A 24,850-nucleotide genomic window follows, 5' to 3' on the forward strand; every position below is an offset into this window, starting at 1 on the left:
GAACTGGGCTTGCAAATTGCTTTGCTGCATTTCTCCCTTCCCAGGTCTCTGTAGCTCGTTATAATTCAGCACTTTGCTCTCTCCAGTGGCCTTTCCTGCAAGATGGTGCAAAGCCAAGTGATGCAGGTCTCCAAGGAGGACACAGACCCTGCTGATTCAGCTGGGCTTGTCTGCTGGAGAGGCCACAGCTGCCTCTGGGTCATAACCACCTAAAACAAAGCTTTAGGTGCTCAGGGCAGGGGTAAAAGGAGGTCTGGGCACCCTTTTGTGTTAAACAGCTGTTTTATCCTGGTCTCTGGCTGGAGGGAGCTGTGCTCTGTGACCTTGTGTGTGGGCTGCAAATAGAGAGATGCCCTCCTTAGCACAGCACGTCCAGATCTTTAATCAGGGACATCAGCATCCATAACCTTGCTTGTAATGGCTCTCTGCAGTCACTGCTAAACATATCCAGCCCTGGGAGCAAATGATGGGGGAAGCATCTCCATCCCTGCTCGTGGAAAAGGGTTTTTCTGATATCCTGCCACCTGTCAAGGTTCCTCTGTTAGCCAGGCCCTCCTCATCCTCGTGGATATGTGAATTCCTGTGGCTGGGAATGCTGAGTGTCCTGGCAGAGCAAACCAGGTTCAAGGGCTGGTAAAATGCTGCAAATTATTGCCTGTGCCGAAGCTGCTCTGGGCTTCTGCTTTTAATCCTGCCGTTGTATTTGCACCTCTTACCCTGTAATTGTGGGCGCAGGGTTTCTCAGCTCTGCTTTCCGGGCAGCGTGTCTGTGCGTGTGCCTGGAGCTGCGCCTCCCCCGTCCCGCCTTCGGGAACGGCGGGATGCAATCCCTGCTCCTTCCCCCTCCCCTGGCAGCTGAGCACGGCAGGCTGTGGAGTTCACACAGGGGACAGTGACAGAATCCAAGGAGAGAGTGGTGCCTACCATCCTCTCCAATTGCAGCCTCTTTTCTTATTTATAAGTGCAAGCAAACAGGTGCTAAAAGCTTTTACCCCCCACCCTTCCTGCGTGGCACAGTCAGGCTCTCTCCTGAGACCTCTCCTCGCAATGTTCTCTCTTTCCCCCAAAGCTACCTCTGCATTTCTTGGCATCTCTGCAAGGATTTGATTTATCTGGTTATCTTCCCGTCTCCCTGTGCTGGTTTGAAGGACAGGTGTCTGCCAATAAAGGCAGGAGCTTCTCTTTGAAATGGAGAATGTAAACCCCCTCCCTCCAAATTATTATTATCATTTTGAAATTAAGGGGCTCTCAGGCAAGGATAGGGCATTAGGAATAACAGTTCTTCACTAGGAAAATTAAAATAGAAATGCAGTATTACACAGAACAATCCCAAACACTGCCAGAGTCAGAATCCAAGCTGACACCCGTCAGTCAGTCAGGGTGTTGGCACAGTCCCATTCAATGGTGGCTGCATCCTCCTGCAGTGGCAGATGTGGTTCAGCTGCAGCAGTGCTCCTGGAGAAGGTGCAGTTTTCCTCTGAAGGTGCAGGGATGATGTGGAAAGGTCTGGCTTTTACTCTGGAATCCAGTGGAAAGATGGATAACTTGCTGTCCAAAATCTCAGTTTTTATCTGGGTAGGAAAGGCTTGGCTCCTCCCCTGGCTGGAGCATCTCCCAGTGGGATGATGGAATTTTATCAGCCATGCAGTGGGACTGAATGGGCCAGCAGCAGATGATATCTTCCTGGAGGGAGGATGGGCTGTGGGAAAGATAAAGATGATTGCCCCAGCTGGTTTAAAGATGGCCCATTAGCAGATAATATGTGTCAGGAGATCAGGGTCACTGCCCCACCCACTTCAACAGGTGGTGATGGAATGCACATTTCTGGCCACATCAACCCAACACATTCCCTTTCTTCATTACAGCTGGGGTTGGGGCTGGGAGGAATGAGTGGAGTCATCCTTGAGAGCTCTGCAGGTGAGGCAGGGGTTGGAGATTCCCATAGTCACTCTGGATATTGGAATTTCTTTCTTTCTGGTATCTGTGTCCAGAGTCCTCTTTTGGATTTGTTAAAACCTAATTCTTCCCAGAGTTGGTAGCTGTGAATCTCTGCTTCAGTGGTCTTAGTTCATTCCCTCATTCCAGTTCCTCCTCTTATCGATCCACTGCTTTGGAAACAGGTTTGTGTGTGATTCCTTAACTTTTCTGCTCTGGAATAACCCAGGAAGCTTCATAAATTCCTTCATCCTCTAATTCTGGCTGTTCCTGGTGCATTTTTAAGCAGGCAGCTAGTAGACGTGCTCTCTGGAAAAGTCTACTTTGTGCTGAAGCAAAACCTCATCACTGGTGCTGTCACTGGAGAAAAATGTATTCATTATTATTATTCTTATTATTATTTTTAGGAAGGATGCGATCTCACCTCATGCATAAAATTAGTTTAATGGAACAGCAGGAATGGGAGGGAATATTGGCTTTGCTGTGCTCGTCTGGGGGGTGAGTGAACAAATTCTTTGCTCCCTCTCAGGCCCTGGATGAATGATATGTCACTGCAGCCACAGTTTTAGCTGAGGTGTGTCCATGAAGGGAACCAAAAAACAGGTTTTAAAACATTACTTAAACGAAGAAAAAGGAGTTTGTGAGCTTCTAAACATTGTCATCAATGAGGCTGAGAGGCATCTTTGAGTAGAGGGGGCAAGGGACACACACCAGTAGGGTTGGGACATCAGGTCTTGCACATCCCCCATCTTCCTGAGGTTATTCCTGCTGCTTTTAGCTGCCCCAATGAATACAGCCACTGTCCAAGTGCACTCGTGCTTGCCTGCCCCTCAAAAACTTCTTTCACTTCACTCCCTGGGAGCTGGCAAGGAGAGATGAGGATAGAAGTGACAATGTCATCTCAGGTGACAGCAGCGTGTGCAGGAGCTCTCGTCCCCTCCAGCACTCCCACACAGCTTGTCCTTCGGCTTAGTTCCCCCCAGAACTCCAGGTTATCTCAGGGAGGGATTTTTTTCACTGAAAAGTGAACTTCAGTGAATATCTCCTTCTCTTATGGAAGCAAGAAATTTGTAAAAATTTCAAACCAGAAGCTCTTCCTTCATCAGCAGCCGGAGGATCTTCCCTCTCTGTTTGGAGGAATGTCCTGGTGAAAAAGCTGCTGAGCACAGGGCTTGTCACAGCTTCTGGCACTGGGGATTGGGGGGGACCAAGCCCTTCACTCCATGATGAGAAGAGGAGCTCTGCCCTCCTTTCCTGGAGGTCCTGCTGATCCCAGTGTCTTTCCAAGCTTTGGCAAAATGGGTCCACTAGAATTGGGGGTTCTTTGGGTGAGAAGGATCAAGGGGTGAGTTGGGAGGGGGGGAAAAAGTGTGGGAAGGTGGAAGTTGCAGGCAAACTCATCTAATTTCCACCAATAGGTGTGAGTCCAGCCTGGGGTTCTGCCTGTCTCCCAATTCTTTCCTTCCCTCACAGTTTGTACAGGGTGTTTGCATCTTTTCCTCCTCCACCACTCTTCCCTCTTGGGCTGCAGGAGATAGACACTTTTTAAAATGCAAGGTGAGGGGTTTTTTTGTAATTTTTTTTTCAGCTCATCAAATGGTCTCTGGTGGCACCAGGGCTCTGAGAAAGCCTAGAAGGCTTGGAGGCTGTGTGCAGTCTAATTCCTTTGGGGTGCCATCCCTCCTCTTCCAGCTTTACTCCTTTGTGATGGATTTCCAACATCTCCTCACCCTCGGGCTCCTGCAGCTCCCTCAGCATCACTCTCTGCTTCTGACTCCACTCCCTGTCCTCCTTCCAAGTCGTTTTTGGGCCACCTCCACATCTGCTTTACACTGCAGTGGCAAGGGGCTCAATCTCCCTGGAAGGAAGTGAAAACATGGCCATGAAGGAATTTCCTGTGCCCTCTGTGTGAAAATAATAATAATAAAAAAAGCTATAAAATTGCTTTTGAACCTGCTTGTCTTCCTCCTCCCCTTGGTCCTGGCTGAGATGATGGAAGCATTGATCCAGCTTGCTCTGACCCTGCTGCTGTGCTGTCAGCATCCAGGTTGTCTCCCCTAAGTTGAGCTCCCCTAAGCCAGGATCACAGGCCAGATTAAACTGGTAGAAAACCTTACAGCTTTTTGGGGGGGGACATTCCCAGACAGTACAGGGACTTAGTGATAGAGGATCTTGAGGAGAGCAGGCTTTGCTGGGGGATTTTATCTGTTTTTATAGCTGGAGCAGGTGGATTTTTCTGTGATAAAAGCTGTAAACACCACAAAAGTCAGAATGCTCCTCCCTGGCTTGCAAAAATCAGCTTCTAGCTCTGATCCACCAGAGTTAACAGCACCCTACCCCAAAGAAACAGGACTTGCTGCAAGTATGGCAGAGGTCAGGCTCTGCTTGTGGGTGATAAGGGAGTTTAGCCTTGAACCAATTCCAAAATCAGGTGCTGGTGGTGCCCCTCAGGGGAGGAATTTGGAGTTAACCAGCCCCTTAATGCACATCAGAGAATCCACCTCCTCCCATCTCTCATTTTTTGGAGACTGTTTCCCTTGCTCCTGCAAAGAAAGTGGATGTTGTTTTTTAATACCTTTCAATATTATCTGCCCAGTGTGGTTTCACTTGGCAGGAGCATCTTCTTGTTTTTTTTTTTGTTATTCCTCCTTTAAACTGTTTTTGAGCAGGAAAACACTTCCCTCAAAGGTTACTTAAAGAGTTCTTGTCCAAATAGTGACAACCATGGCACTTGGGGGTTGTGCATCGATCCCAGAAGGCAAACAAACAGCCCCAGCTTAAATCCTACACCAACTATAAACCTCAGGCTTTTTAATTGGGAAATTGATTTTAAATCCAAGCCTCTTGAAAAATCTAATTATTTTCCTTTAAAAAAAAAAAAATGAAATGAAAATAGGAAGAGTCTTTCTCTCTGTCATGCTTCACCAGGCAAAAGAAAGTGAGGAGGAAATAATTCTTGGCTGTATCTCTGCAGGGTGCCCTGGTGATAACCTGGATAATACAATCTGATTTTGGCCTTGAGTCTGCTCCCTTGGATTATCACATTTCTTCAAGGACCAAAAGCTGTGCTGGTGATTCAGACTTGGAGGAGAATGTCTTTTTTAGTGGTAAGCTTTTAGGTTTTTTTTTTTTTTTTTTTTTTTTTCCCCAGCCATCAAAGGCCAGAGAGGAGGCTTTTATCATGTGGAACAAATTGTGGGCATCCTGACCAGAGCCCCAGCTCTCCTTCCTTCCTTCCTTCCTTCCTTCCCAAGGAAGATCCTGCTTGTTGGGTTAAAAGGGAGAGAAAAGTGAAGGGAAAAGAGGAGGTGAAAGAAAATTCCACCTTTGGAGACTGTATGACCTGCCCTGAAAGGAAAGGTGGATTTGGAGAGGAGGATGTGTGTGGGTGTAGAATCTGAGCTCTGCCACGTTGAGTGGGTCCATCAGGATCCATGCTGGATGTGAAATCTGGATGTTTCCCATCTCCCACAGCTCTGTTTAAGTTTGTGAGGGTGTGGGACCTGCTTTGCCCAACAGAAGGGCTGAAATCCCAACTCCTGTGTGCCCGAGTCCATTCTGTTTTCATCTTTACAATCAGGTTTTGTGGCTCTCACTGCAAGACTGTGTTCAGGAGCTTTCACTTGAGAGGTGAAGCATTCTTGGCTGGTTTTTTTTCTCCATTCTTTGGCATAGCTGCAGCTGGTTTTCCTCCAGGGAAGGGAAGGAGGTGTGCTGCCTTGTCTCTGCATCCACTTCAGGATGCAGGAGTCCATCCCACATCTCTCCTGTTCCAGAGGGGTTTTTTCCCCTCCCTGGTCCAGCTGAGGTCTTTCTCAGTACCTCAGAGCCAGGCTTGTTTATAGAAACACTGTCAAGCAAAAAAAAAAAAAGTCCTCCCCAATAGCTCTGAGGAGGTTTTCAGCTACTCAGTCACCCTCAAACTGCGAAGGCGCGACACATCAGCTGCAGAGAATTAATTTATTTAGTTAAGGGAGGCGTTAATTAAGAGATCTCATTTATTGTGTTGCTGCAGACAGCTCTCCAGGGCCTTTTGGATTGTCAGCCCTGGTGACAGCAAGAGCTAATGGTGTCAGGAATCAGCAGTGGCAGGATTCGTGCAGAGGGAGGAAGGGGCTGAGAAAGGAGGGATGGAGAGGTGGCAGAGGCTTGGGCACACAGAGCTGGGGCTGAGCAGGTGCTCTGCCCTTCCTGGCTGAATTCTGGCTAGGAGAGAGGCTCTGGCCCAAGGTGGCTGCAGGAAAAGCCCAGGGTTTGGCAGAGCACCTTAGCAAACCCAAGGATGCCAGCCCAAAATGTGTTTGTGTGACCGACTGTCCGTGTGAGCTGAACTGGAAAAGAATCTTTGATTTATTTCAAATAATCAGCTTTTTCTGCACTCAGAAAGGTTAATTCTCCCTGGTTAATCAGGATGTGTCAATCTGACAACCTAACACCAAACTTGTGGGTTTAAATTTAAAGTGTCTTAGAAAATAACAAATACTTTTGATCCCAAAGAATTACATGCTCCAGTACAGCTGTTTATAGGCATCTCCTTCAGGAAAAGCTGTACCAACACTTTTCCCCCCACTTTTTTTTTTTTTTTAAATCTTCTTATCATCTTTATCAAGTTGCTTTTGGAGGGAAATTGAAATTCTCTTGATGCAGAAAATAGGCCAAAACAAAAAAAACAAAAAAAAAACAAAAAAAAAACAAAAAAAAAAAAATAGGGGAGTGCTGAACTCGATGAGGCTGCCATCTCCCAGGCAAAGAGTTTTTTGTGTTTTGGGGTTTGTTAAACTTTAATCTTGATTTATTTATTTTTATTTTTTGTGTGTGGGATGGCAGTGGCTGTGCAGCTTGGATGAGCCCCTAGCCCTGCCTCTCTCCAGGTGAGCCCTGTCCAGGAAGAATGAGGTTTTTTGGGGGATTTCTGCTGTTGGGAGCTCAGGATTGGATTTTGTGGTGCTCAGCTGCTCCAGGAGTGGTTTGAAAAACAGGAAAGGCATTTTTCCAAGCAGACCCTGAGGGGTTTTCAGTCCAAAGGAGTCACTGGGAGCTCACCCTGTGCCAAGGGCCTGGTGTCCCCAGGGACATGCTGCATTTTCCTGTCTACCTCTCAGAGGAGAAAGAAAACCTTGGCTTGCCCTTGGCTCCCAACACAAAAGCTTTTTGATCCTCAGGCAGAGCTGAGCAGGAGTGGAAAATGGTGAGAGATGGAGCTTTTAGTCTTTGATTTAACCCTGAGGTGACAGCAGGGCTTTCCTGTGCTGGGAGCTGTAGGGAGAAGAGGTTTTTTCCCTAGAGGAGTTGCATGTCCAACAGATTCTTGTCTTGGGTCTGTCTCCCCTGGAGCCACAGAGGATCTGAGCAAGGCTTTTCCTGCAGCAGCACAGTGTGGATTTCCCACTGCTTTACTACTGTGGTTGTATCCCCAGGGCTGCCTTGCCCCATCCAGCTCCAAACTGGACCATAAAATCCAAACAGAACCATAAAATCCAAACAGAACCAAAATATCCAAAGAGAACTAAAAATATCCAAACAGGACCATAAAATCCAAACTGAAATGGTTTGGAGGTGACTTTAAAGAACATCTTGTTCCAAGCCCCATTCTGTGAGCAGGGACACCTTCCACTAGACCAGGTTCCTCAGATGGGCACAGCACAAGCTCATCTATGGGAGGCAGAGGAGGGTGTGGATGTGCTGCCAGAGCTGCCTGGGGAGGATTATCTCTCCTCATGGAGTGGTCACACTGGAAACCAGAGGGGAGGGTGCTGTGGGAGGGGGCCCAGCACAAGAAGAGATCGTGGGGGATTTATTTAAACCTCAGTGTCGGATCCTATAAATCTGCTGGGGTTTTGCATATTTCCATATTTATGTATGAAAATTTCCTGAGGTGGCTTAAAGGCAATAAAAAAATAAACACGGGGCTGTCAGAGCCTGAAAACCACCAGCACATCTCTAACAGAGCATTTAGTACAAATACATGGGATTGAGAAACCTCTGGGCTGGTTCCTCGGGGTGCTGCAGCTCTGCTGGGCTGGAGGCTGTGGAGCAGAGAGACCTTCCAGCCTGGCTCATGTCCCATGGGATTGGGACACTGGGCTGCTGGCACTGCCCTCAGGTGCTTTCCTGCTGTGCTGTGATGGTTTGGGGAGTTGGTTTTGGTGGCTGCTTGCCCGTGGTGCCCCAAAGCTGATGGCAGGGCTGGAATGGTGCAGAGGGACATTTTACAGCCTGCAGGGGCTGTGGTTGTGCTCAGCCTTCCTGGTGGAAGGAAACCTTCCTCACTGCTGTGAGTCTGTGCCCTTTTCCCTCCTGATCTTTGGTTATCAGCCAGAACAAGAATTCTCCAAGCCACTGGTCTGCATCACCCTCGCTGACCTTCTGCTGCTCCATGAGTCTCTTCCCATGGATTAATTCAAAGGAGAGATTTATGCTCCATGCCCAGAGTGGCCCTCCAGGCTGGGAAAAAAACTCCTTTCAGGTTGCCATGCATATCTTTATGCTGGTTTTTGAGTAACTCTAGGTGCTGTCCACCTTGTGCTCCTTTCTGGTGTCCCCAGCAGCCCCAAATGCCACTGTAGTGTTCTGTGACTCTTGGGTCTGGCCTGAAGATTTTATAGAATCATAAAATTGTTTGGGTTGGAAGTGACCTTTAAAGGCCACCTAGTGCAATCTCCTGCTACAGACAGGGTTGCTTAAAGACTCATCCAGCCTAATTTTGAATATTCCCAGGGATGGAGCATCCACTGCCTCTCTGGGAGAGCTCTGCTTTCACCACCTTCAAGGTAAAAATCGTGCACTAAATGTTTCTAAAGGGAAACTTAGAAAGGACAAGAGCTCTCCCTTCTCCAAGTCCTCTGTAATTTTCCCCCCTTTTCATCCCCAAGGCAGGAGCTGGAGGCCACCTTGTTTCAGCTGAAATCTCCAAAATCAAAAGGAGATAATTAGAGGAGGACAAAGCTGGGACAAAAACAAGCTGTCAAGAAGAGGAAGAAGAAGTTGCTAATGTGTCTGTCATCTTAATCTCTGTGATCCCTGCTCCCTCCTGGCCCCAGAGGTGGGAGGCAGGCACACTGTGTCTGATGGAGAGAAAGGAGGGTGTTGTCAGCCTCAGCTGAAATGTTCTTGGGATTTGCTCCAGGGACAGTTTGGTGCTCCCAGCTCAGGCTGGATCGATCTGTGTCCCAGCAGGGCCCATTTCTCTTCATTACCCACAGGCAGGTGTGTGCAACCAGCAGCTCACATCTTGGTGTCTGCTCTTATTAGGTTAAACAAGACCCACCCTGGTGTCAGCATTTCCCTTTTGGCTCCACTCTGGGCTTTGTTCCTTCCCCTGCAGGGCTCCTCGTGGTGTGACATTCTTGGAAGATGCTGGATATCATTTTCCAGGTTGGAAGAAGCAAGGCTTGGCTGCAAAAATCCAGTGGTGGAGCTTTGCTTCAGGTTCTCCCCAAAGATGTGATCTCACCCTCCACTGCTTTGCTCCATCAGGGACTTTCTCCTGCCCAGCACCAGTGATGGGCATTACTGGAGGCTGGTTAATATCAATATTTAGGGGGTTTTTGGAGGCTGGGACTTGTTAATTTTTAACCAAACTCTTACACTGCTCAGCCTCGGTGGTTCTGCTGTGGGAAACCTTGGATTACATCAGGAACCACCCACCCCAGCCTTCAACAAGACTTTCCTCCATCATTTCTGTGCAGGGCTAATGATTTCTGAGGGAAAAGGGGAATTTTTGTGACTGCCACTCACAGTGGTCTAAAATTACCCAGAGGGTGCACAGTGTGGTCAGTGGTGTTTGCTCCAGAAAAGCAATTCAATCCTTGGTCTGCTCTGGGCTCCATTTGGTTTGGGGCAGGGTTTATTTCTCACCTCTCTGTGGGGATTGCCCCTAAATCCTGCTGCCATGTCCTGCATCCCTTTTCCCTTTACCTGGCATTAGAGGGCAGCCAAAGGAAACCTTCCTGCTCCCCTGGCTCTGCGGGATTCCAGCCAGCGCCCGCACCCACCCGGGGCACAGGGCTGACCTCCGAGCAGGACCCTTTGCCATGCCCTCACCCTCTCGTGTCGGGCTCCTGAAAACCTCTTTGTGGTTTTGTGCCTGACATTTGGGATGGAGCATCTGCAGCCCTGATGAATCCTGGGCTCCGTTTCTCCCCTGCCTCGCCCTTCATCTCCCCCTAATTGACATCCCCGAGTCTCCTCTCCATTTGACAAATCAGGCTACTTGCTCTAAGTGATGACATGGATAAATACTGCAGGCATTCGTTTCAGGTCTGGATACCCTGATAATAAAAGCTATCAGGATCTCTTCCCCCTGCCCGTGCATAGCAATTACTACCAAAGGCTTCACTCCTCCATCACCAGAGCAGGATGTGGAATTGTGGCTGTGACAGCAAGATTTCCCACTTGCCTTGGTGGTTTTGGGCCATAAAACAGCCTTTTTTTAATTTTTTTTTTTTTTTTTTTTTTTTTTCCCAGGCAATTCAGCAAGCTGTGGGGGATCTCACAGGAGCCCTTTTGCTCACGAAATTCCAGTGCCCTTTTGGATGGACCTGGGTGTGGTTTGTGCCTCCCTCGAGCCAGTCCCCCCATCCAGGCTCTGCTCCTCATCCTCCCTGCCTCTCCTGGGCTGAGCCTGTCAAATCACAGGCTATTATTTTTAGCCTGGTTTCCCGAGGAAAAGCAGCTTATGTGATTGTACTGTCTGTCAGTGCCTTTCCTCCCACCAGCCTCCTCTTAACAAGTTTTGAACCCCCTGTCAGATTTTCCAGGAGGGATGGAGAGCTCCAAGATGTTTCCCTGCAGCTGGGGCCACCTTCCTCAGGAGGAGACAGGAGGAGATGCTGGGGAAAAGTGCAAGAGGAGAGGCTGGGAACAGTCTTTGCTGAAGGCTTAGTATCTCAAATACAGATATTAAGGCCTTAATTAAAGTTAATTTCTGGGAGAGGCGTTTCATTACAAAAGGTTTCTCCAGCTCAGGCGTGTCCACACCATCTGCTCAGAGCAAAGCCCTCAACTGGCCCTTCCTGGGAAAAGGACAAGCTCAGCTCAAAACTCTCTGTTCTTCCTCCCTGCCTCTCACTCTGGGCCATTACTGACACTAATTTATCATTTTTTTAAGAGCCAAGTGCTGCTGCTGGCTGGGGAAGGCAGAGTTTCATCTCCTGTCATTTTCCTCCTATGGCTGGCAGTGAGGTTGGTCCTTCTCCTTTCCCCAGCAATTTTTCCTTTTTTCTTAAGCATTCAGAACCCCAAAAGTTTGTGATTTCTACCCTTTGTTGAAACTGGGTGAAAGTTATTAAATGGTGGCTTGACTGAGATGGTCACACACACACACACACCCCCCAGGAGCTCCTGTTTCTTAGGAAACTGCTCTTAATTAGAGACAGCTCCTATTAATGCTTGCTTACTTTTCAGTCGAGCTCTTTGCTGGGAATGGAATTTTTATGGGAAATCTTAAACCAAACAATGATGCTAATAAGCTATAATCAAAACCAGGCAGGGAAGGGACCTGCTTCTTTCTCATCCCACACTCCTCCCTGAGGTTGCTTTTCCTACAGCAAGGTAAAACCAAGATACATTTTGGTTTTTTATTAATTTTTTTTTTTTTTTTTTTAACCAGAAGGTGAGAGTGAAACTCCCAGGATTATGGCTTGGGCCTCACTGGGAATGCTGAAGAGAGAGAAGAACAAATCCATGCTTTGAAGGGCTTGAATCTGAGCCATCAGCATCCCTGGCCAGTGTCCAGCACACCAGGTTATTTGTGCTCTGTGAAGCTTTATTTCCCTTATTTTCTTCTTTCTCCCTTTTATTTCATTGGGTTTGGTTTTTTTTTTTTTTTTTTAAACCACTAAAAACCCCGTGATGACTCTGAAAAATCTCTGGCCTGGGTAAATAAATGTGTCATTTGAAATGGCTTTTTTCTCCCCTCTGTGTGAGATCTTGGGCTTGGCAAGTTGACATCCTCTGACTAAAAACCATTTTGTCTCAATTTCTGGCCATTCTTGCTCACAGTGAGTGGGTTTTGCCCATAAAGACAGAAGTTGCTGGGCAAAGCTGAGTAATTCTCTGTTTAGAGGTCTTTGCTGCTGCCTTCTCTTCCCTCCAGCAGCCACCTGAAGAGGATTATTGTCACATATTTTGATGTGGAACCTGAATCTGTCTCCTGGTTTACTCAGGAGAGATCCAAATGGACTTACAACAAGCCCAGGTGAAACGTTCATCTGCTTAAAGAAGGCTTTAAAGGAAAAAAAAGAAACCTTTATTAAGAACAAAATAGAAGGAAAAGCCATTTTTCTCACTTTATGAGATGATGGATATTTTTCTGTGTGCAATATTTAGATAAAGGGGGCTGAACTTCTAATTGCATTACCTAAGGAGGCTTAATAATGTTTGCCCAAAGTATCTGGTTGTGAGAATTCACCAGAGTCAACTCAGTTTAATTCCTGTTGAAATCCCTTTGTTTCATCCCTCCCTGCTTTCCAAGGGCCTTGCAGGGCTGGCTGAGGGTGGGAAATCCTTGGGTTGGGGTTCCAACAGAGACAATCTCATGTTGGAAGGGACTTGGAGAAGTCCTGAGTTTGGATTTGCTGCCTTGGGAGACCTCCTGTGCTAGTAAAACCTATATATATATATATGTATATGTATATATATATATATATATTTATATTTATATTTATATTTATATTTATATTTATATTTATATTTATATTTATATTTATATTTATATTGTTTTATTTTATATTTATATTTATATTTTTTTTAATATATATTTATATATAGCTATTCCTCAACATTTTGGGTTCCTGAGGTAGCAGTTAATAGTTTTTTGTTTTGTTTTTTTTTTTTTTTCTATCTCCTGGAAATATTTTGAGTTTTTGTCATCAGGGCCTCCTGGTCTATTGCAGGACAAGCTCAGCCACACACGTGGGGCTTCTCCACTGACTTCCCACCCTTGCCACTGATCTTTTAAACTGAACTTTTAAACCTGGCCTGGGATTTGGTCCCACTGAATGTCATTCCACATGCCTCAGTCTGGCTCTCAAAGGCATCATTTCCTTCCAAATGATGCCAGAACTCCTTGTTTTGCCTTGTTTTGCCTCCAGAGTAGTGAGTTTGATGAGTGCTGTTCCCCTGTTGTTGAGGAAGTGTTGAATGTGAGTGGTGACTGAACAGCCTGCTCAGCAAAATCCCTCCAGGCTGCCTCCTTTTTTGGTATTATCTATTATATTTTCTTTTTCTTTTTTTTTTTTTTTAAGGCAAAGCATTTCTTTGATTCATAATTCTTATTGTAATGTTCCCCTCCTACAGTTTAACTAATCATTTGCCCATGTGGCACAATATCAGATGCTTTTCTGAAGTCCAGATGGTCAAGCTCTCTCACAAAAGACAAAGATTGGCTTTTGTCTTGGGGAAAAAAAAAATAATAATAAAAAAAAAAAAGCTGCTATCTCCCAGAAAAATATATTTACCAGGCTTGCCTGACTGAATCCATCTGTGTGAAATCTGCCTGGTTTTTTACCCATTTCCTTAAATTTTTGCTTTGGAGTTGCTCCTGCTGCTCAGACCAACCTGTGGCTGCCCTCCCACCCCAGCCTTAAATATTCCCTCATCTTTAGTTTTACACCCTCCTGCTCCCCCTTGCTGGATTAGCTTGAAACAATCTGCAGAGAAAGGAGTCTCTGGGAAGCACTGAAGTGATTATTTCCACTACTGCCAAGGTTGAAAACTGGTTGCAATTATCACTCCCAGTTCTACATGCTAACAGGATTTGCCTTTGGGGGATTAAGTTAACTATTCTGTCCTGCAGGTGAGTGTTTTGTTTTGCTCCTCTGAACCAGCTTTTCTCAGGCTGTCAGGGAGAGGAAGATAAAGGATGCTGTCCCCTGTATCCTGCTTCCCAAAGCCCCCACCAGGCTCATTGGAGAGATTAATTTGGGCTTGTTTCAAGGTCATCTCAGGTGCATCTTTTTTGTTGAATGCTCTTGCACTGCTGGAGAAGTATGGATGCTTTTAAAATTCTTCCAGGCTGTGGATCAAGGGGAACTGGGGGGACATGAGCTCTGATGTTTCAAGAAAATATAAATAAAGAGACTCTCTGTGTGGTATGAGGAGGGGGAAGCTTTCAGGCTATCACTGGATGGATTCCCAAGCCAGAATTTCCACTTAATTTTTCATTCTGACAGAAAATTGTTTTTTTTTTTTTTTTTTTTTGGTGGTCAACCCATTCCATGGAGTTTTCCTTGTGACTATCAGCTCCTTGTGCTTTGGGGTGGCAGCTGGGTTCCAAACCAGGGCCTTAAAGGAAAAGTTGCACCAGGGGAGGCTTGGATTGGAAAGATTTATTCATGAAAAGAGTGGTCAGGCATGGAACAGACTGCCCAGGGAAGTGGTGGAGTCACCATCCTTGGAGGTGTTGGGAAAAGTGTTTTTGTGGCACTTGAGAACATGGTGATGATCTTAGAGACCTCAGCCAGTCTTGGTGGTTGTGTGGAAGAGGGAAAGCTCAGACTGGTTGTGATTTTGGGGAGGAATGACCATTTTTGCTGCAGCAAAGCTTTCAGCAGCAATGTGAGATCAGCCAATGACAATGAGAGATTTTTTTTTTTCCTTCCACTGATAAACTGATTTCCATGCCTGAAGTGTGCAAAGTTTAAGTTTTGCATTGCTCCAGGTTTCTTTGAGAAGGTAAAGCCCTTGCAATTCCTAAGGGGAATTCAAATGTTCTTCACCCCTGGGCAAGCACCCCTCCCACCCCTTCCACTGCTGGTGTGAGAGGAAGGACCAGGAATTGCTTTTCTGTCGAGTTTATGGGGAGGCTGCAGCTTTAGGAGATGATTAGAATGAACCAAACCTGCAGTGAATTAATTGAAAGGGTCAATGTCTGTAGTTAATCAGTTAAAACTGCCTGTGGCTGCCCAGCTGTGTCTTTCATGCCATCTAAGAGGGATTTGTTTGGTGGCTTTTTGGGGGGACACATCAACAGTTATCTTTGACATTTATCTCAGGCATAACTCTGCCTCTCTTCCTCCTTGCTGGATTATTTTTTTTAAATTTTCCCCTCCTAGTTAGGTGGAGGTTTGGAATAACTTGACTTAATGACACTTTTTCAGCCCTGATTTTGGTGGTGACAGTTATTAACAGTTCCACAATAAGAAACAGGTGTTTCAGCATGGTCCATCAGGCAGAAGAAGAACAATGCCTCCCCAATGTCATTGTTCATGATGTATTCAGTGACTGCTGGCTTTTTTTTTTTTTTTTTTTTTTTTTTTTTCCTAATGAAGATTTTATTCAACCTCTTAGGTAGCATTTACTGTTTAGTATGCAGGCTTTGGGCAAGCTAGTGGAGTGGAAAAGCTTTTAATTTCTTTTTAATGCAAACATGGATCTTGCAAGACCTTGTCAAGTGATTGCAATGGGCTTGTGCTCTCTCAGCATCACTTGGTGGTCCCCCCTGCAAGAAAATCCTGAGCATTCCTCGTGGGATTTGTGGTTCAAGGGACAGGTCCAAGCCTGAAGGGATCAGGGAGACTCTCCTGGCTACTCCTGTTCTGTAGCAAGGAGCCACACCTGGGATGGTTTGGGCAGAAAACCAATATAATAAAACCATTATTAGGATAATAGGGGCATTGCAACAGCTCCTGGGCTCTGCTGCCACTTCCCAGCCTTTCCCATGGATGGGAGGGTGAGGAGCAAATGGGAGTTTTGGAGCAGAAGCTGTCAGATATCCTGGGTAGATTTTCACTTGTCCTTGCTGGGATTGCTGCTCCTTTAATCTGGGCTGTGAGGGGAGCTGTGGAAGGGAAAGGGTGAACATGGGGCACAGCAGCCACACCAGCCTTTCCTGTGCCAGAGTCATTCCCAGGAGGAGCTGGCATGTCCATGGCACCAGCTGTCTGGACACCTGGGAGATGCTGGGGTGGATATTGTTTGATATCCCTCCAAGGAAAACTTCCTGCATCCTGAGGGAACCCCCCAGGTGATGGGAAGAGCTGTCAGTGCCTGGACTGCAGCCTGAAGGATGCAGCAATGGGCATCTTCTCTTCTCCCTCACCCTCCAGGGATGCTGTGGTCCAGCTTTCCCTGGATTGCAGGGCCCTGGAGCAGCTCTTGAAAACAGGGCTGGGACACCTGTAGCCTCTCACAACTTTATTTTGTGCCACAACCTGTTCTGTCCCCTACCTGTTTACTCCCCGTTGAATTTTGATGTCACAAAAGGTGATTTTGGTGTCAGTGCAAAGGTGCTGGGCAGGTCCCCTTGGCCTCCCCTGCCACCCAGTCCTGCTGCTTGGGTGAAAAAGGAGAAGGAAGGATTAATTTGTGATAAATAATGCATCTGTTCCCACTGAGAGGTTGCTTGATCTCTTCATTCCTCTGGTGACAAGCAGCTCTGTGTTACCCGTGATGGGGCTTGAACAGCCCCCACAGAGCCATGCTCAGCTAATAGGGCTCCCCATTATTACTTTCTTTCCAAAAATAATAATCATCATAATAAAATAAAAAATTCCTCTCCCCCGTGGTGGCTTTCCACAGCACTTTCTCCAAATGAAACAATTAATGAACATTACACATCCTTTTCCTGGGAGGGCAGCAATCAGGAGAGAAGATGGAGTATCCCTTTAAAATCTCCCTGTACATATGAAGGCTCTGAGAAGAGCTGGAAGTGATGGTTACCAGTATAATATTTAAATGAGTGTTAATTACCATAAACCACTCGGATTTTAATGCCTCCTTCTGCACAGTATGTAAATCAGGGCTGGAATGGGCTTGTGCACATGCTGTGGAGGGAAGGAATGTTTTCCAGGACTGGGATTTGGCCTCCTGGTTTCCATTCCAGTTCAGGATAAGCACTGGGGACAAGGTTTTCCCTCCCATCTTCAGAGGCAGCCCTGCCCTGAGGATGGAATTTTCTCTCTGTCTCATCCCATCCCTGCCCAGAGCCTTGCCCAGGAGGATGCCTGGATGGATCTGCTGTCTCTGGCAGCCACTTTTATTGGGTGCTAAGTGCTTTTTGGGGGGTTTTCAGCATCCCACCTGCATCCACACCCTTCAGTCCCCATCCTGCCTCCATCCAGCACGGAGCTGGGGGACACCAGCAGGGCTTCAGGCAGCCCAGCCCCTCCTTGTCCTCCCTCTCTGCCCCCCTGTCCCCCCGTGGGGACCTTGTTTGCCTTGCAAAGTGGCTCATTAAAAATGTCTCACACAGCCTTCTCTTAGCCCTCCAAGCCCAATTACATCCCAGGATGTCTTGGGGTAATTAAGTAATATTAGAACATTTTTTTCTTTTTCTTTTTTTTTTTTTTCCCTCCCTTTCCCTAATGCAGCTGTCAAAGCTCAGGGCTTGGCTCTCACCCACTGGAGCCCACTCTGAGCTCCCTTGGGTGTCTTTCAGCTTGGAGGGGAGCTCAGCAGAGCTGCCTTGCTCTGGGCTCTGTGGTGAGCAGTCCTTCTCCTTGGCTCTTCTCAAGAACCAGCTGATTGAGGCTCTCAGAGCTCCTGGGAGATGAGTGATTGCTCCTCTGATGATCTGCTCCCATCTCCACACCCTGCACAGTGCAGAAGGAGCAAGGAGGCAAATCCTGAGCAGGCAAGAAAGAGAAGTGATGCTTTGGGTTGACCTGACCTCACCTCCAGAAATCTGGAGCTGCCACAGCAAGCACCTTCTTTTGGTCCATACACCTCTCTCTTTTATCTCTGCAACCCCCATGAGCTCTGCTGGCTTCAGGAGAGGCTTCCCCAGAGGGATGAGAACCCAAAATGTGTCAGTTTGGGGAGCCCATTGTTTGCATCAGGGACGGGATGCTGGTTCCCAAGGAAACCAAAAGGAAGTGATGGTCACACCTAATTATCTTTTTTCTCTCCCTAGGTGGTTACAAGGACAATGTTCTGGTTTTAGACCGCCACAGCTCCCCTGGCTGGCCCAGGGCAAGGTGAGTGCTGCTTTCAGGGGGTGTGAGAGGCTCATAAACAGGAGCCACGGATAATTCACAGTGCAAATTGCCATGGAAATGTCTGCTCGTGTTGTACATTGTGCTGTCCTGCAGAGATGCATTGCTCTGTTAGGGAGGCTGGAGCTGCTGCCTCTGGAAAAAAATGATTATCCCAGGTAGTTCCTACCCCTGTGGGGAGCCTGATGCCCTCCTCTCCCTGCCTGGCTTTTTGGGGCACTTCCATGAGCATTAGGGATGAGGAAACTGCTGCCATGACCCTGCTAATCCAGGAGGGATAGTAAAGTATCCTAATATTGGATTTCTCCTTTAATCTGGATGGAAGGAAAGGTACATTTCAGTCCAGGATATCTCAATTTTGATTTTTTTTAACTTTTTTTTAATTTTGATTTTTTTTTTTTTCATTTGGCCCAAACAATAAGCAGGACCCAAAAGGAATTAAAATCTTTGTATCACTTAAAGTTGGACTGCAAAGATTTGTAGAGACCTATGTTGTGGAAAAAGAAAAACCACTCAAGGATGGGTCAGGCACAACCTGGGCACAGCAGATGGAGCTTATTCAGGTCAGTCTGGGCTCGATTTGTGCCCATTTGGTGGCCCCTGCTCTGGATGCATCACACCAGAGACAAATTTTCTGGAGCTGTCTTCATCCTTGAGCTTTGTCCTTTGCTACAACCTCCTGGGTTTTAGGAAAGCCTGGATCTGAGAGGCCTCTGTGCAGGGATGGGTGGGCAGAATGGCTTTTCCCTTTCGTGCACTGGGGTGAAATTAAAGGGATTTTGGAAAAAAAAAAAAAAAAAAAAAAAATAAAAGCTGTGCTGACAAAGCTAATCTGCCCTGGGAACCGATTGTCCAAGGTGTGGGAACCCCAGGCTTTCCCACTGCTCTGGCCAAGCTGCCAGCTTGCCCTCATCTGGAAACAGAGATGGATGTTAATTGAGAGGTTCTATTTATTTTGGGGGGCAAAAGTAGGATCTGGGCTGTGAGGAACCTGCTGCATGCAGGGGTGAACTGGAGCAACCACCTGGGGCTGGGGGACCCAAAAATCAGGGGAGGCTGGAGAGAAACACAGCCAGGAGATCAGTCAGGGTGAAAGGAGAAGTGACTGACAGAATTTGGGGAGGGCAGAAAGCTGCCTGGAAGGCAGGAGAGTCCTGACCCTGTTCACTGCTGTGCACTGTGATGCTCTCAGGAACCTGCTCTGGCTCTCACCAGTCCCATCTGTGAAGAGCAGCCCACACTGACATTAAATCCTCCCTTTTCTGCTGAAGGCAGAGTCCTGGCAGTGCCCAGCAGCAGAGGGACAGCAGGCAGGGGCTGGAAGCTGCTCCAGCCACTCCTGGTGTAATGGTGCTTATCCAAAGGAGTGCTGGGGTATGAATGCCACATTTTGGCTGTGTGAGGGAGAGCCAAACTTTTTACAAAAGGCTTTAACCAGCTGCAGGGCAGGGCTGTGTCTGTTCCCATGGCCTGGGGTGGCTGCAGGGCTCCTGGGGGGATGCAGGATGCACATCACCTAACACTGGGGCAGGAAAAGTGGGAGGGTAAACAAGAAACTTCCCTGATCCTATTTAGGCTGCTGGAGGTTGCCCATGCTGCAGTGACACGTTCTGCAGATTACAGAACCCAGTAATTACAGCTAATAAGTCCAGGATGTGTAATTACCCTGGAGCACTTGCAGCTAGTTACACACTCCTGAGGTGATCCATTGCTTTCCTTGCTCCACACCTGGAATCCAGGAGCTGCAGAAAGTGCAGCTGCTCTTTTCCCTGCTTCCATTTCCCAGCTCCAAAATCCTGTTTCTTTCCTGTGAGGGAGACAATTCCTGCTCGGATTTTCAGACCTGGAGTGGGAGGCTCTTGAGGAGAGGTTTTGTTTTTTCTCCTTCTCTTCTCTTCTCTTCTCTTCTCTTCTCTTCTCTTCTCTTCTCTTCTCTTCTCTTCTCTTCTCTTCTCTTCTCTTCTCTTCTCTTCTCTTCTCTTCTCTTCTCTTCTCTTCTCTTCTCTTCTCTTCTCTCTTCTCTTCTCTTCTCTTCTCTTCTCTTCTCTTCTCTTCTCTTCTCTTCTCTTCTCTTCTCTTCTCTTCTCTTCTCTTCTCTTCTCTTCTCTTCTCTTCTCTTCTCTTCTCTTCTCTTCTCTTCTCTTCTCTTCTCTTCTCTTCTCTTCTCTTCTCTTCTCTTCTCTTCTCTTCTCTTCTCTTTTCTCTTCTCAGCTTCATGCAGGTAATGGATAGCACTGTGCAGCCTGCCAAGCACCAGAAGATATGAGAAGAGCAAGAAGAAATCTCAGTCCTGCATGAAATTTCATGTCACCCTCTGGTTGTTCACACCCTAACCCTCCCATGGGCATTCCCAGGGAGGAGAGGGTGTATCCAAAGGGAATGGCCACTTCTGGGTGTCTCACAGTGGTGGGGTCAGCCAGGGATGCTCCAGCTGACACTCTTAACAAGCAGGGAGGTGTCATTTGGTGTCTTATTAATCACATTTAATGTGTAGTTTGCTGTAGCGCTGGCCATTTTAAAATTCCCTGTGGGAAAGGTTACCTGGGTAATTACAGGTGTAAATCTCAGGGACGTTCCTGCCAAAACAAATGGAGCGTTCAGGGCAGGGTGGACACAAAGAAGGTGTAAAAAGGGCGTGGAATGACAGACCAGGAAATCTCCACCAAGCTGGGAAGAGCTAACTGGAGATAAATGAGGCATTTGGGTGGCTGGGAAGAGTTCCTGCAGTTGTCCTTCCTTTAGAAAAGTAGGAGCTGCTGGTGGTGCTGCTCAATGATGTCTCATCATTGGATCCAGATTTGGGAAAGCACCACACAGTGAGTGAGAACAGCCAGAAGGATGCCAGGAACAGGGATGGATTAGGCTGAGGTCAAGGGGTGCCTCTGCCTGAAGGGTCTCAGGAATGGCTGAGGGAGTTGCAGGTGGTTTGTGAAGCAGAAGCACTGGTGAAAATTCTCAGCAGCAGAAAGCTTCACTCATTTTAGCCATGGAAAATCCATGTTATTTGGTTCTTTCAGTGAAGGCAATGGAGTTGGACCTGCCTGATTGTGCTGGGATTTTTTATATATTTGAAGTGAAAAGCCATCATTCAGTTCATGTACCCCTAGAAACCTGGCAGCCCAACATCATAAAGCCAACCTCACACCTTTCCTCTTCAAACTGTGGCTGTCTGCTGACCAGAGCAGGTCTCAGAAGGAGACACTCACCCTTTTCCCCATCCTCTGTCTCCTCAAGGCTGTGTTTATCCACCTCCCCCTTCTGGAGAGGATGAGGTGAGTGCTTGGACAGATGCTGATTTGGGTTTCTTTCTGTGCTCAGCACTCAGAAGGATTAGTCACGGTTCACACTGTCAGAATGATTTAAGGTGCAATGACAACAGTATTTAGAAGTCAAATATTCTGTGTTAGAAGAAATATTAAAGCCTTCAGTGTTTTGGATGGCTTATAATTGCAGGATGTGTTAATTGCAAAGCAAGGAGCACAGGCTGGGACAGGGGCCCCAGTGCCCATAGCTCACATTGTGAATAGCAAGAACAATCCAGGGGACATCATCCTGATGGAACCAAGGCAAACAGCTAAAACCACTCAGAATTCTGCTCTGAAAGCATCCCCATGTCTCTGTGGTACCCCAGCCCTGCCTAAAAGCACTGCCTGGCTTTTGTCTTTTACACTTCCAACTTCCTCATCAGCCTCATCTACAAATTCAGACTGCTCTTAAATAAGACTGGTGCCACACAAAACCACTTCTCCCATCCCTGTGTGCTGTCTAACCATTATTCCCTTATCCCTTTATATAACTGCATCAAGCCTGACACTTCAAGCACTCCCTTAGGGAAGTTATTGAATTTAACAGGGCTGAAACCAACAGGGTTCTAGAGAAATGCTCTAAAAACCTGGGCAAGGTAATATCCTTCCCATAAGTTTCTGAGCCACCCTATAAAATTCTATGGCAAGAATGAACTTCCATGGGATTTTTTTTTTTGCCCAGAAAGGCTAATTGTGAGTAAACAGACCTCTGTGCTTTTATTGCTGGCCCCCAAAAATGCAGTGGATGCTGCTGTCCTGCTTCTTCTTTCCCAGGCAGGAGGATGTTTTGGCTCTGCTCCTCAGCAATTTGTCCTCATTTCTATCCCACCTGGAATTTTGTCTGTGGTAGAAAGTTCTGCCATGAGCTGCTCCTCAGCTGGCTCTGCCCTGTGAGTCCCCTGCTTTTCCTTGGCTCCATCAGTTCTGGCTGCTTGGCCACATCTTTCCCCCCTGCTTATTTTTTATTTTTATTTTTTTTTCTTTTTGATTTCTGAAGGAAGCTGAGCTTGTTCATTCCAGCTTGAGGGAGAGAGAGTGGATGGGAGAGGAGAGGCAGAAGGAATATGAGGCTCTGTATAGACACAGAAATGGGGCAAAAACATCTCTCCAAACTTTTCCAATCCTTCTCTACTCTTCCCAAGCCAGGAAGAAAACCCCCCAACACACCAGCTCAGACCCTCAGCTCTCAGGAAAAGATGTTTTCCTTTGGACAAGCAGGATCATGGAGTATCCAAAGTGTTGATGCTACATGGGATTTTGTATTACCTTGGCTAATAATTCTCCCAGGAGCCTGTGCAAATATTCTGCTGAATGAAAACCAGGGAGCTGCTTTGCTGGTATTTGCAATTCCTGTTATTCACACTGACTTTTCCTTGCTGAGATTGCTCCCACAAAGGGCGAATAAATATTCAAAGAAACGTTCTTTTCATTCTTTTTCAAACGATTTCCATTGATGAACCTTAAAAGAAACTCCTGAGTGGGAGGGGAAGGTGACTCAGTAAGGGAAGGGAGGGATCACAGGGTGGTGTTAATGTCATTACCCACTCAGCAAAGGGAAAAAATCCCCAGTGGTGGCTGGGGACATCCAGATATTCATTGAGAAGCTGAGATGGGTTCATTTAACACTCCTTGCACAGACAATAAATGTTTCATCCCACATGCAGGTTTTGTTTTGCCCTCTTTAATAAATTCCCAAGCTTCCTCTCCCAGTGCCTTGAACTGGGAGGAGCAGAAGTGGCTGAAGAGGCCCAGGAGCTGTCCCAAAACTGCAGCATCAGTTCTTCATCCTTTGGTTTTCCAGCCCCAACCCTGCTGCCTGACCCCTGTCACTGTTTCTTGGCATCCCTCCCATGCAAGCTGCCTCAAACAATCTCAGCACAAGAGCCAGGGAAATATCCCCTGCATGGGGAAAAAAAAAAAAAAAAAAAAAAAATCAAGGCTTTTTCTTCTTGGAGTAATATAGATAGAAAGTCAGCTGCATTTCTTGTTGGTTTTAAAATTACTCAAAGTGTTCTTGCCTGATGGATCCTGGACTGTAGGGGGGACAAGCACATCTTGGTTTGTGATGTTTCTGGTCTTTGCAAGTCCCAGATCCCAGGTCTGGCCACACCATTTGCTCATTGCTGCCTGCCCAGGACTCCAAAGTCCAACCTCAACCATCAGTATTTTGTGTTTCCAAGGCAACCCCAGCTTTAACAGCCTTCATAATGACATCATTTGGTTGAAATGAGCATGCATGATCTTTTGATTACCACTGGAAATATAAATTAGGTTACTCTCCCCATCCCCAGCCACTTGAAAAATAAATGCATTGGAGGGAGGGAGAGGGGGAAAAAAAAAACCCTCAGAAGAGGGTAAATGGAAAAATCAATTTTTACATTAATGGAGTCCTCGTTCAGCATTTCTTCTCTTTATAGATTTAGATAACAGTGATATCTTAGTTTCACAGAGCAAAGAAATTAATTACTTACTAATGGTGCAATTCAGAAATTAATTTATGTTGTCCATTTAAATGTGTCATTATTAATCAATTTAAAGGAAGAGGCCTGTAAGGCAGCACCATCTGAACTGACTTATGTTGCCAGAGGAGTCTCCCTGCCCCTTCCTTTCTGGAAAATGCATAATTCCTGTGAGTTGTACCTCCAGCTCTGGCATCCCTGATAGAACAAAAAAAGGGAATTCCTCAGGCCTGATAGACAGGCCCATCCTTGATGTGTTTCCCTAGGTATGGACCACTAACAGGGAGCTGCAAAAAAAAAAAATTTTTTTTTAATTTTTTAATTTTTTAATTTTTTTAAAAAATTTTTAATTTTTTTTTTTTTTTTAATTTTTATTTTTAGTGTATTTGTCTGGATTCCTGGCCTGGAATTCGAATTCCACACTAAGAAGGCAATGCTCAGGAAGAGGATGCTGTCTCCAGAGGATGGAGGTGTTTTGCTCCTGACTTCCCAGCCACTCTTGGTCAGTTCCTGGGCTCCCCAAAAGGGTCAGGGTGGTGCAGCCACCTTAGGAAGGTGATAATTAAATTGTCACAGACCTGATTGTCTTCTTTTTACTGCTTAATTTCCATGGGAAGAGGTAATAAATTGCACAGCTCTCTTGTTTTTCTGAATAAAGCTTTTCCTAGGTGATGATGCTTCTCTGTCAGGCTTGGAAAAGCTGAGGCATGTGCCCATGGTAAAGCAAAGCCTTTATCTGCCTTAAAGGGTTTCAGATTAGCTTCATGTTCTCCCTCACTGTTTTGTTTTTCAAGCCAATTACTGCCCTGCTGCCTACACCAGGCACATTCCAGCCTGGAAGTTCTTTGTCGAGCTAAAAAAGACTTTCTCAGAGGAGCAGCAAACAGAGAGTGAGCAGCAGGTTGCAGAATTAATCAAGAAATCATTTAGCACCTGCAAATAAATACTTGTATCTGAAGATGTGAGGTTTTTCTTTGTGTAAATCCCCAGGCTCTGAGCAGAGGGGATGGGGAGATGCTGCTGAGGTTTAACGATGTGGTTTGACTTCAGCAGATTCAGGGAGTGTTTGTTCTCACCCTCCCTTTTGCCAGCTCTGGCTGGGGGGTCACCAAATTCTGATGGAAGGAAATGATCCAGGCTGGGAGGTGGTGGCAGCATCCCTCTGACCATCCTTTCTGAAATATTCCTGTGCCTGTGGATGGTAACAGGAGCTCAG

General features: G+C 46.6%; 1 long non-coding RNA gene across 4 annotated transcripts in view; it reads left to right on the forward strand.

Annotated features, from left to right (window-relative positions):
• LOC130255217 (uncharacterized) overlaps positions 1–24,576 on the forward strand; it is a 42,007-nt gene extending 17,431 nt beyond the window's left edge. For 2 of the 4 annotated variants that reach the window (XR_008840877.1, XR_008840876.1), the window contains 7 exons: positions 2,343–2,433; positions 4,910–5,042; positions 10,402–10,479; positions 11,045–11,118; positions 11,546–11,679; positions 17,789–17,852; positions 24,016–24,570. This is a non-coding gene — a long non-coding RNA (uncharacterized LOC130255217). Of the gene's footprint in view, positions 1–2,342; positions 2,434–4,909; positions 5,043–10,401; positions 10,480–11,044; positions 11,119–11,545; positions 11,680–17,788; positions 17,853–24,015 lie in introns of all 4 variants that reach the window. The other 2 variants (XR_008840879.1, XR_008840878.1) reach the window with 2 other exon arrangements.
• Positions 24,577–24,850: the final 274 nt, after the last annotated feature.

The sequence above is a fragment of the Oenanthe melanoleuca genome, chromosome 6 (genome assembly GCF_029582105.1).
Source record: "Oenanthe melanoleuca isolate GR-GAL-2019-014 chromosome 6, OMel1.0, whole genome shotgun sequence".
NCBI lineage: Eukaryota > Metazoa > Chordata > Aves > Passeriformes > Muscicapidae > Oenanthe > Oenanthe melanoleuca.